The 9464-nt window shown below is 40.2% G+C and overlaps 2 non-coding genes across 2 annotated transcripts; both read right to left on the reverse strand.

Annotated features, from left to right (window-relative positions):
• Positions 1-1913: 1913 nt before the first annotated feature.
• On the reverse strand, positions 1914-2020 carry LOC145633280 (small nucleolar RNA R71). The gene has a single exon (XR_014112615.1). It is a non-coding gene; the product is annotated as a small nucleolar RNA R71 (small nucleolar RNA).
• An 831-nt stretch (positions 2021-2851) lies between these two features.
• LOC145633413 (small nucleolar RNA R71) lies at positions 2852-2958 on the reverse strand. The gene has a single exon (XR_014112740.1). It is a non-coding gene; the product is annotated as a small nucleolar RNA R71 (small nucleolar RNA).
• Positions 2959-9464: the final 6506 nt, after the last annotated feature.

The raw sequence follows: 9464 nt of genomic DNA on the forward strand, positions 1-9464 counted from the left end.
AGGTGCACGTCCGTGCCTACCTCGGAACGTCTGTGCCTACCTCGGCACGTCCGTGCAGGTATGGCTGCACGTCCGTGCCAACCTCAGCACATCCGTGCTGACATGTAGCCGTGCCCGACTCTTGTTTTCTCCGTCTTTTTTATTTTGGGGTCTTTATAAATAACCCCTGGAGCTTATTTTGTACGGCATCCAAGTTTTTAGTGCTTCCTCTTAGTTTGCAATTGTAGAAACACAAATATTCTCAAATCATTAGTTAGATTATAATTATTAGCTTGGAAATTTCATTCTCAGTCATTGTAGAAGACAAGTTCTACCATTATTATTCAAGTTCAAGCTTCTAGTACTATTTTTTCTCACTCTTCTCTTCCGCTTTAATTACTTTGATTGTTAATTTTCTTGCTTAATTCTTGTGTGCTTAGATTGTTATTTAGCTTAATCTTTAGTTAATTCTTGTTCATGAGTTACTTGAAACCCTTAATTGCTTTAATCTCCATGGATTGTGAGTAGTCTAATTTTCTAGGGTTTGGGTAAAACCCTCAATGTAGTCACTAATTTCTTATTGCATGTGTTAATTTGGTAATTGTTGGGTGTTAATTAGTTGAGCTTAAGTGGTTTAATTTCTTAGTTCTTGTATATGGCCATTGCTAGAACTATTATTTAAGCTTTCTCAACGAAGGATCGAGAGATGAACTTGAGTTAGCTCCTTATCCTTAATTGACTTGAAATGCAATGAGAATAGGAATTTCCAGTCAAGGGAATGTTTTTTGTCGTTGTGATTATGTTTTAACACTTGTTTTATGCTTTGTAACCACGAGAGTAGGTTGTATTCATGATTCAAGTAATCCCTCTAGCTTGAGAGAGTAGTTGGGTGCTTTAGATGACTTCCCCTATATTATCCCCTTAATTTGCCATTATTTGCTACATGCTATTTATGATTTGTGACGAAATTGAGTGGTATATCCCGAGCCCTAGAACTCTCTAATTATTGTTAATCACCCCTTAGTATTAGTTGTTTTGAATTAGTACATGCTACATAAAACCAAACCAATTTCGACTTCATTTAGCTTGTTTAAACGGTAGTATCTCGGTGGTTGATTCAACGCCTCTCTTGGGTTCGACCCTTTCTTACCCTTTCTATTAGTTAGTGAGACCAATATAGGACTTTATCTTTGGTAGGCTCGACGACGACCTATCAAATTTTGGCGCCGTTGCCGGGGAGGCAAAGTCACATTGAATGTATTATTGTTGAACGAGCCTAAGTGTGTGTATTTGTATCATAATTTTTCTTATTTATTTTTGTATATTTGTGTTTTCAACTTGTGATAGTCATTGCTAACGTTTTTCTTAGCTTTGTTTGACCTTGCATAACATGGAAGAGTAAGAAATCACCGCTTATTCTCGTTGATCCAGAGCTAAATAGGACTTTGAGAAACGTGAGGAGGATTTTGCAAGGCACACCCGAGTTCTCTATTGTATATTCGGATTCCGATCCGGAGGAAATCTTTGCAACCAACGAAGAAGATAACATGGGTGATAAAAATCCTCCTCCACCATTGCTACGAGATTATGACCACCCCAATGCCTTCACACTTCGGAGTGGCATACGTCTCCCTACTACGAATGCAAATAATTTTGAGCTTTCACCTCAACTCATCTGTATGATACAAAGTGATCAATTTGGTGGGAGTTCTCATGAGTGTCCTTTTGCTCATTTGGACAACTTCCTCGAATTGTGCACAACCATCAAGCAAAACAACATTACAGAAGAGTTCATCCGTATGCACATGTTTCAATTCTCCCTCCGTGACAAAGCAAAGCATTGGTTGAGAACGGTAGAAGAAGGATCATTGACCACATGGGATGAAGTCACTAGAGCTTTCCTTGGAAAGTATTGTCCACCCGAAAAGACCGCCGAACTAAGAAGGAAAATCACCAATTTCAACCAAGAGATTGATGAAACCTTAAGTGAAGCTTGGGAGCGTTTCAAGGACTACACTAGAAAAAGCCCACACCATGGTTTCACATCATGGATCATTGTTCAAAGCTTTTATGATGGTCTTACTCCTACTTCAAGGGCCAACCTTGATAACGGGGCCGGTGGTAGCCTTAAAAAGCTATCGGTGGATGATGCATACAAGATGATTGAAGAAGTGGCAAAGCACTATGCATACGGAGGTGATAGACGGCAACCTCAAGCAAAGAAGGGCGGAATCCACGATCTTAGTGCAATAGACCTTATCGCATCAAAGTTTGACATGCTAGCTCACAAGCTAGATCAAGCCACCCTTACATCTCCAAGCTCTTCTTCACAACAAGTCATGCCTTGTGAGACTTGTGGAGGAAATGATCACTTGTCCTCCTATTGCAACTCAACTAACCAAGAGCAAGCTGCGGCTATTGGGCAAAGAAATGATCAATGCTCTCAACCCTACAATCAAGGTTGGAAACCCCAATAAAACACGGGTTGGAAGCAACAAAACCAAGGCCCCCCTCAAAACCAATACAACCAAAGCTTACAGATTTTCCACACCTTACTCCCACTCCAGCTCTTGATGGGGTACAATTCGAGATTAAACCCCAATTTATCACGATGATATAAAGGAAGCAGTTCAGTGGAGCTAAGGGTGAAGACCCAAATCTTCATATTGCAGACTACTGTCAGTATTGTAATACCATTAGGCAAGCTGGGGTCACACAAGACCAAATCAGGGAGATTCTCTTTCCTTTCTCTTTAAGTGGAAAAGCCAAATTATGGTTTAATGGATTAAATAGAACTGCACTTAGTATAATTGACTGGGAAACTCTTGTTTTTAATTTTTATAACAAATATTATCCTGTAGAGAGAACATTTGTACTACGGAGTGCTATTCAGAACTTTGCCCAAGAAGCCGATGAAACTTTATATGAGGCTTGGGAGAGGTTCAAGGATCTATAAAGAGAATGCCCCCACCATAATTTGGCACAATGGCAGTTGATCCAAGCCTTTTACAACGGGATTGGAAATTCATCTAGAATAATATTGGATTCTGCAGCTAGTGGGAGGTTTATGAACCTTAATGTTGATGATGCAGGTCAAGTTATTGAAGATATGGTAATACATAATTCCTAATATGGGAATCCCAGAGGCTTTGCTAATAAAGGGAAACATAGTGTCGACTCTGTATCCTTTTTACAAGCTCAATTAACCTCTATTTGCTAGAAATTAGATAATCTTAGTACTGCGAATATAGCTAATGTTTCTGCAATTAATAATAATGCTAATGAGGCTTTCTGTGAAAATTGTGGAATTGTAGGTCATTGGGAGCAAGATTGCAGGAGTTCCGTGGAGCAAGTCAACGCCTTTCAAGCTTATAGGCAGAATAACCCATACTCCAACACCTGCAATCCTGGGTACCAAAATCATCCGTATCTATCCTACCGGAGCACCAATGTTAAAAATCCACCACCTCCAGAAGAATCACAGGCGCCACAACAACAACAACAGAAATATTACCACCCCAATGCTGGCCAGAAGAACCATCCACAACAACCCTCCTCATCTTCCGACCCTTCTTTGGTAGAAATTAGAGCGATACTGGCTTATATGCAGAAGCACATGGAGAGTAGAGATGCCCAAATTGATTCGATCCTAGCACATAATAAAATTGTAGATAATCAAATTGCGCAAATTTCTGCTACTCTGCAAGCCCGTCAACAGAGAGCCCTGCCAGCACAGCCAACCAGGCCTACGGATCAAGCTTTTGCAATTACTCTAAGGAGTGGTTCAAACTATGAAGGGCCCTCTATGCCCAGAGATGATGAACCTGTTTTATTAAATAATGCTAATCTTGATTCCATTAAACCTGACAATGTAGCTAATAGCCCTGCAGGGCTAAAGAATAGTACTAATATATCTTATTTTACATTGCAGGGTACGACTCCATGGAAGGTGGCAACTCCAGATAAGAGCAATAATGCTCCAAAGCCAGTTATCAAACTTCCGTTCCCCAATCGTCACTTGAAAACAAATTTGGATAAGCAGTTTGGTAAGTTTCTAGAGATGGTTAAAGATTTGCAGGTAACAGTCCCCTTCACTGAATTAATTACACAAATTCCTGCATATGAAAAATTCATGAAGGAAATATTGACAAGAAAAAGGTATACTAGTGAGGTAGAGACAGTTGCTTTCATTGCAGAATGTAGTGTCGTACTTCAAAATAAATCTCCACCTAAACTGAAAGATCGGGGTAGTTTTTCTATCCCTTGTCACATTTGCAATCTAATGATTGATAATTCATTATGTGATTTGGGCGCTAGCGTTAGTGTTATGCCATTGTTTGTGTGTTCCAAGTTAAATATGGGTAAATTAAAAGCTACTAATATTACTCTACAAATGGCCGACCGTTCTTTTAAACACCCCTTAGGTGTTTTAGAGGATGTTCCTTTTAGAGTAGGTAAATTTTATATACCTGTTGATTTTGGGGTTCTTGATATGGCTGAGGATATACAAACCCTAATTATTTTGGGTAGACCATTCCTTAACACTGCAGGAGAAATTATAGATGTGAGATGTGGCAAATTGACACTATCAGTAGGGGATGATAAAATTATTTTTAATCTTAATAATACCCCTAAAAGCCCCATGACAGAGGAGAAGTGTTTTATTGTTGATGTGGTTCAAAATTATTCTAACAAGCCCCAAGCTCTTGTAAAAGATCCCTTGAAGGCGGTATCTTCTGTTGCATCTTCTACAAATGAGATAGACAAATGGCAGAAGGAAGTTGATGCAATAGAATGAGCCCTCTACACTGTCGGTCTTGGCTTTGAGGATGAGAAGGTGGAATTAAACAAGCAAGCTATGGAAATTGAGCCCACAGTAAGTGTTCCGCCAGATCGGGTTGCAAGTGCCAAATGTAGTGACAATCTGAAGCAACCATCGATTGAAGAGGGATCTTTAGTGCGTAGCATTGAAGAACCCCAAGTCCAAGTCAAGGAGGATCCACCAGATAAGGTGAATTGGTGTCCTACAGGGTATGTCAAGAAACCGCGTTGTGGCCTAAACATCGCTCGACCGGGTGAGAAACCACCCGACTAAGCGTTAGGCCAAGGGTCCTAGTTCTTATACTAAGGTCATGCGGGACCTAGATAAACCAGCGCTTTGCGGGAGGCAACCCGTATTTTAATGTTTTTTAGACTAGTTTTTATTTCTTTTTCTTGTGAGAGGAGAGAAGAGGGAATCTAACGAGTTTTATGAGTTTTTGTTCAGGTTTGGAGGAAAAAAGTTAGCCAAAAATTGAAGAAAAGAAGAAAGACAAAAAAATCGTCCAATTAGCCTCGGGCCCGATCGGGCGAAGCTCGCCCGACCGGGCGCGAGAGCAAGGGTTCAAAAAGCCTAATTTTTGCCTAACCGGGCAAAGGTCCGCCCGACCAGGCGCGAGATTTGACGTATACGGTGATTTAGATCGCCCGATCTGGCAAAGGGCGCCCAACCGGGCGCGAGAGTAGAAGAAATTTAGGTAAATAGATCGCCCGATCGGGCGAAGCTCGCCTGACCGGGCGCGAGAGCAACGTAAAATAAAAACCCAGATCGCCCGATCAGGCGATAGTCCGCCTGACCGGGCGCGTGACCAGCCCCGTATTACTTTTTCTTCCTCTTTTCTTTTCTCATTTCTATCTCTTTCCTCCATAACTTTCTCTCTCTAAAACCTCTACCTTCTCTCTAAGTTTTCTTCTCCATCTCTTACCCAAATCATAATTTTTACATATTCTTAATCCTCTCTTCATCCTCTACAATCCCACATAAAAATTTTCAAGTTTCAATCAAATATTTTCATACCAATTTTTCTATCATGGCTTCAAAGAGGGCTCGATCTATTTTAGGAAGGAGTTCTAGTTCGAGGGAGGAGTACGATCCAGATTTGCAACTCCCCTATTGGCCAACAATCCGAATTGCTAGCCAGGAGCAAAAGGAACGGCTAGAACACCTTGCCGGGCGGGAGGTAATTCCTTCACGGTTGTTACATCGCCCTACTCTTGAATCTTATGGTTTGTATGGTTTTGTTAAACGATTTTTGAATGATATACGAATGAGAAAATTCGTTGACATGCACTATCCTACATACCGTGAATTAACATGTGAATTTTTGTCTTCTTTGAAAGTTGTAAATAGTAGAAATGGACCGAACTTATTTTTTAGGTTGAACAATAGGAATATTAGTTTGACATATGTTGAATTTTGTAAATTATTTGAATTTAATTCTGAATTACCTTTTCAATGGCATGCTGACTATAAAATGGGTGATATCTATCATGCTTTAACTGGTTTACCGACCCCCGACCCCCAACATTCTAGTACAAAACCTATCCATCACCCTATCCCAAAAATCTAGCAAAGATTTGCAGGATTGTGTTTTCTTGGTAGGAAAGAGCCACATAACGCCCAAACCAACGAACTAGCTGTTATTGGACACTATGTGTATGGGTTTGGTACACTGAACATAGGTAGATACATCATCCACTACCTGAGCAGACATGCCATGGCTAGTAACCAGTCTCGTACCCCTATTCGTATAGGAGGCCTTATCACTAGGATAGCAGTTAAAAAGGCCGATTTTTTTGAGAGTGGATCCCACCAGATGACTAACTGTGGACCGGATACCTATATGACTGCTAGGTGTTTTGGGGAGTTGGGTTGGATACGACTGGATAGTGAGCAAACCCCCACTGGTGCATTAGGACTGGGACCGAGCAGCCATTGCCCATCTTTTCTCTACCTAGTCCTGACTTAACCGCCTTTCCCCCCGGGCAAGTGTCCTACACGTACGACCTTTTAGTTGCCCATGGTAGGGGGCTAGCACCACCAGTTCCACCACCCTAGCCTGAGCCTGAGGTAGCGCTTTCACCACCTCGCATGTCTCACTCTGTCCCCCATGTTGACTCTGACCCAGTTTGGGACCTTCAGAGTATAGGTCAGGCTTTAGGCCGTATTGAGCATTCCCACACTGACCTTAGGAGGATGGTAGGCTCCATTGGCCATAGGTTAGGGTACCTTGAGAGGAACTAGGGTAGAGCTCTCTACCCTATGTATGATGATTATGCTCGTCGGGGCAACATTCCCGACGACGCCATCTACCCTGATGACAAGGTAATGTCGTATCCACAAATCAAAAGTAATTCCTAAATCCTCTAACTAATGTAGATAGGGAAGTAGGGTCGAATCCACAGAGAAACGAGTCTTTCTATTCCTAATTAACTAATATAATCTAGATTATGAAGTAACCAATATATAAATTTGAATATGAAACTAAACTACGAAGATTAAGAATAGGGAGAAAACAATGAATAAAAGGATCTAGGGCATAGGTTCACCAATAAATAATATTCCAAGGTAGAATATAATAATCATTAATCAATGCATACATTAATCAGATCATAAAGGGCTTTCGCTACGTATTACAATCACACAATTAATTTACCGGTATTAAATCTCATCTTTCAAATCTCGACTTAACCATTTATAAATTAACCTGCCTATTGAAACTAGACCTAAAAATCAATTCTCATCTGTCGAATCTCGAATCAATATTTTTAAACTCATGCATAAAAGATCTGCGCAAATCTAGTCACAGAGCACTAAATCAATCAATAGGAAATTAATCTAGCATTGACAATTAACAACCGTAAATTACCCCTTCATATTATTTATGGATCCCCATAAACCCTAGAAATAGAACTACTCACACATAATAAAAACTAAACTAATTAAAACAATAAAATAAGACATGATCAAAGGAATAAAATAAATAACTAAGATTAAGAGAAGAGAAATTGTTACCAATTAAATCTAGAATTAAGAATAGATTAAGAACAAAGTATAAGAGAGAGAAAACTAATCTAAAAGCTAATTAGAGAGAGAAAATCTAAGAAAGAATTAAGAAAGAGTAAAATAAGGTAAAAAAGAAGGGTTCAGAAAAAAGGTCATAAACTCGTTTTACGGAGAAGTATTTATACTCCGTAAGAATCCTAAACTAAAACAAACTTAAACGACGCTAATCGTCTCCTAACAATAACACGCGCCCGATCGGGCGAGGCACCGCCCGATCGGGCGCCCCTTTTTCCTCTCTGGTACGTTTCTCGCGCCCGGCCGAGCGCGTCTTCGGGAGCCGACCTTTGCTTCCCTTGCCCGGCCGGGCGCGCCTCTGGGCGCCAGCCTTTTTGGCCGGGCGACTCTCTTGGGCCACTAATTGGACTACGATTGGGCTCCAATTCTTCGGGCCAATTTGGGTTTCCTCTTCGGGTCTTGAATACTCGGTCCAAAAGCTCCGGTATCACATATACCAAGCCCTTAATCACCGGTTCGATGGCTCTAACCGGCCCTGGGCTATAAAAACTGGTCGTGCTTCTCCAATGCTCGTAATTGCTCCATAATATATCTAGAAAATGCTCCAAAAGTGCAAATCCCTGCAAAAGTCAACCAAAACTACGAAAACACTAGAATACACCAATTAGTAATAAAAGTGGCTCTAAAGAGCCAAAAACACTACTAATTATGACCAAGGGACAGGGGTAAAATACTATATAAAACAGATTAATCACCTGACTGGTTTCAGCCTCCACCCCAAGGATACGATAGGGATCTCACTGCCCATGGTATTTATATTAACTATTCTGTTTTCCATGGGTACAGCCAGGACATTCCTTTCGGGGGACCGGCGGGGGGAGTTTTCACGCTGATTATTTTGGTGGTAGCTCTTCTGGTACAGGCGGTGCAGGTGGCAGCGGAGGTGAAGGATTCGGCTCCATGGATGAGGATGATGAGGATTAGCCATGCTGGGCTAGTTCCCGAGCCAATGAGGACATTGTCTGATTCTGGCTTGGGGGAGAATTTGGTTTTGGTATCTTTCTTTTTCTCCTTTCTTTTGTTTTTGGTGTGTTTTCTTAGATTAGATTTCACTACGTGAAAAAATGAATTTGGCACCGGTTCAAACCCGGCCTAAGGCACCGGTTTGAACTGGTGCCAATGTGGGGGGTGCCAATAAGTGGTTTAAAAAGGCACCGGTTCTAACCGGTGCCAAAACTCAGAATTGGCACCGGTTAACCGGTGCCAAAAGTGCCTAAATTTTTTATTTTTTTTTGTTTTTTTTGTTTTATCCACTTAAAAATTAAATAGACTAAATTAATAACCACATCAAAACATAAATCCAATATCAATCAGACAATCAATATCATCGAATATTTACAGTATATAATAAAAAAAAATTACAATATACATCAATAAAATAGTTCGATTACAACATATAAGTACGAAAAAAAATTAAAATATAAATTAAAAAAAAATTACAATATTAATAAAAAAAAAAACCCATTCACATCTAAATTGATTTTCTTGTATCTTGTTTCTTCAATTTCAGATCTAAATAACATACCTGCACCAATTAGAACAAAAAAAAATCGATTAATATAATCAAGCTTAAAAAAAACCCAGA

Source organism: Chenopodium album, chromosome 5 (genome assembly GCF_948465745.1).
Source record: "Chenopodium album chromosome 5, dcCheAlbu1.1, whole genome shotgun sequence".
Taxonomy (NCBI): domain Eukaryota; kingdom Viridiplantae; phylum Streptophyta; class Magnoliopsida; order Caryophyllales; family Amaranthaceae; genus Chenopodium; species Chenopodium album.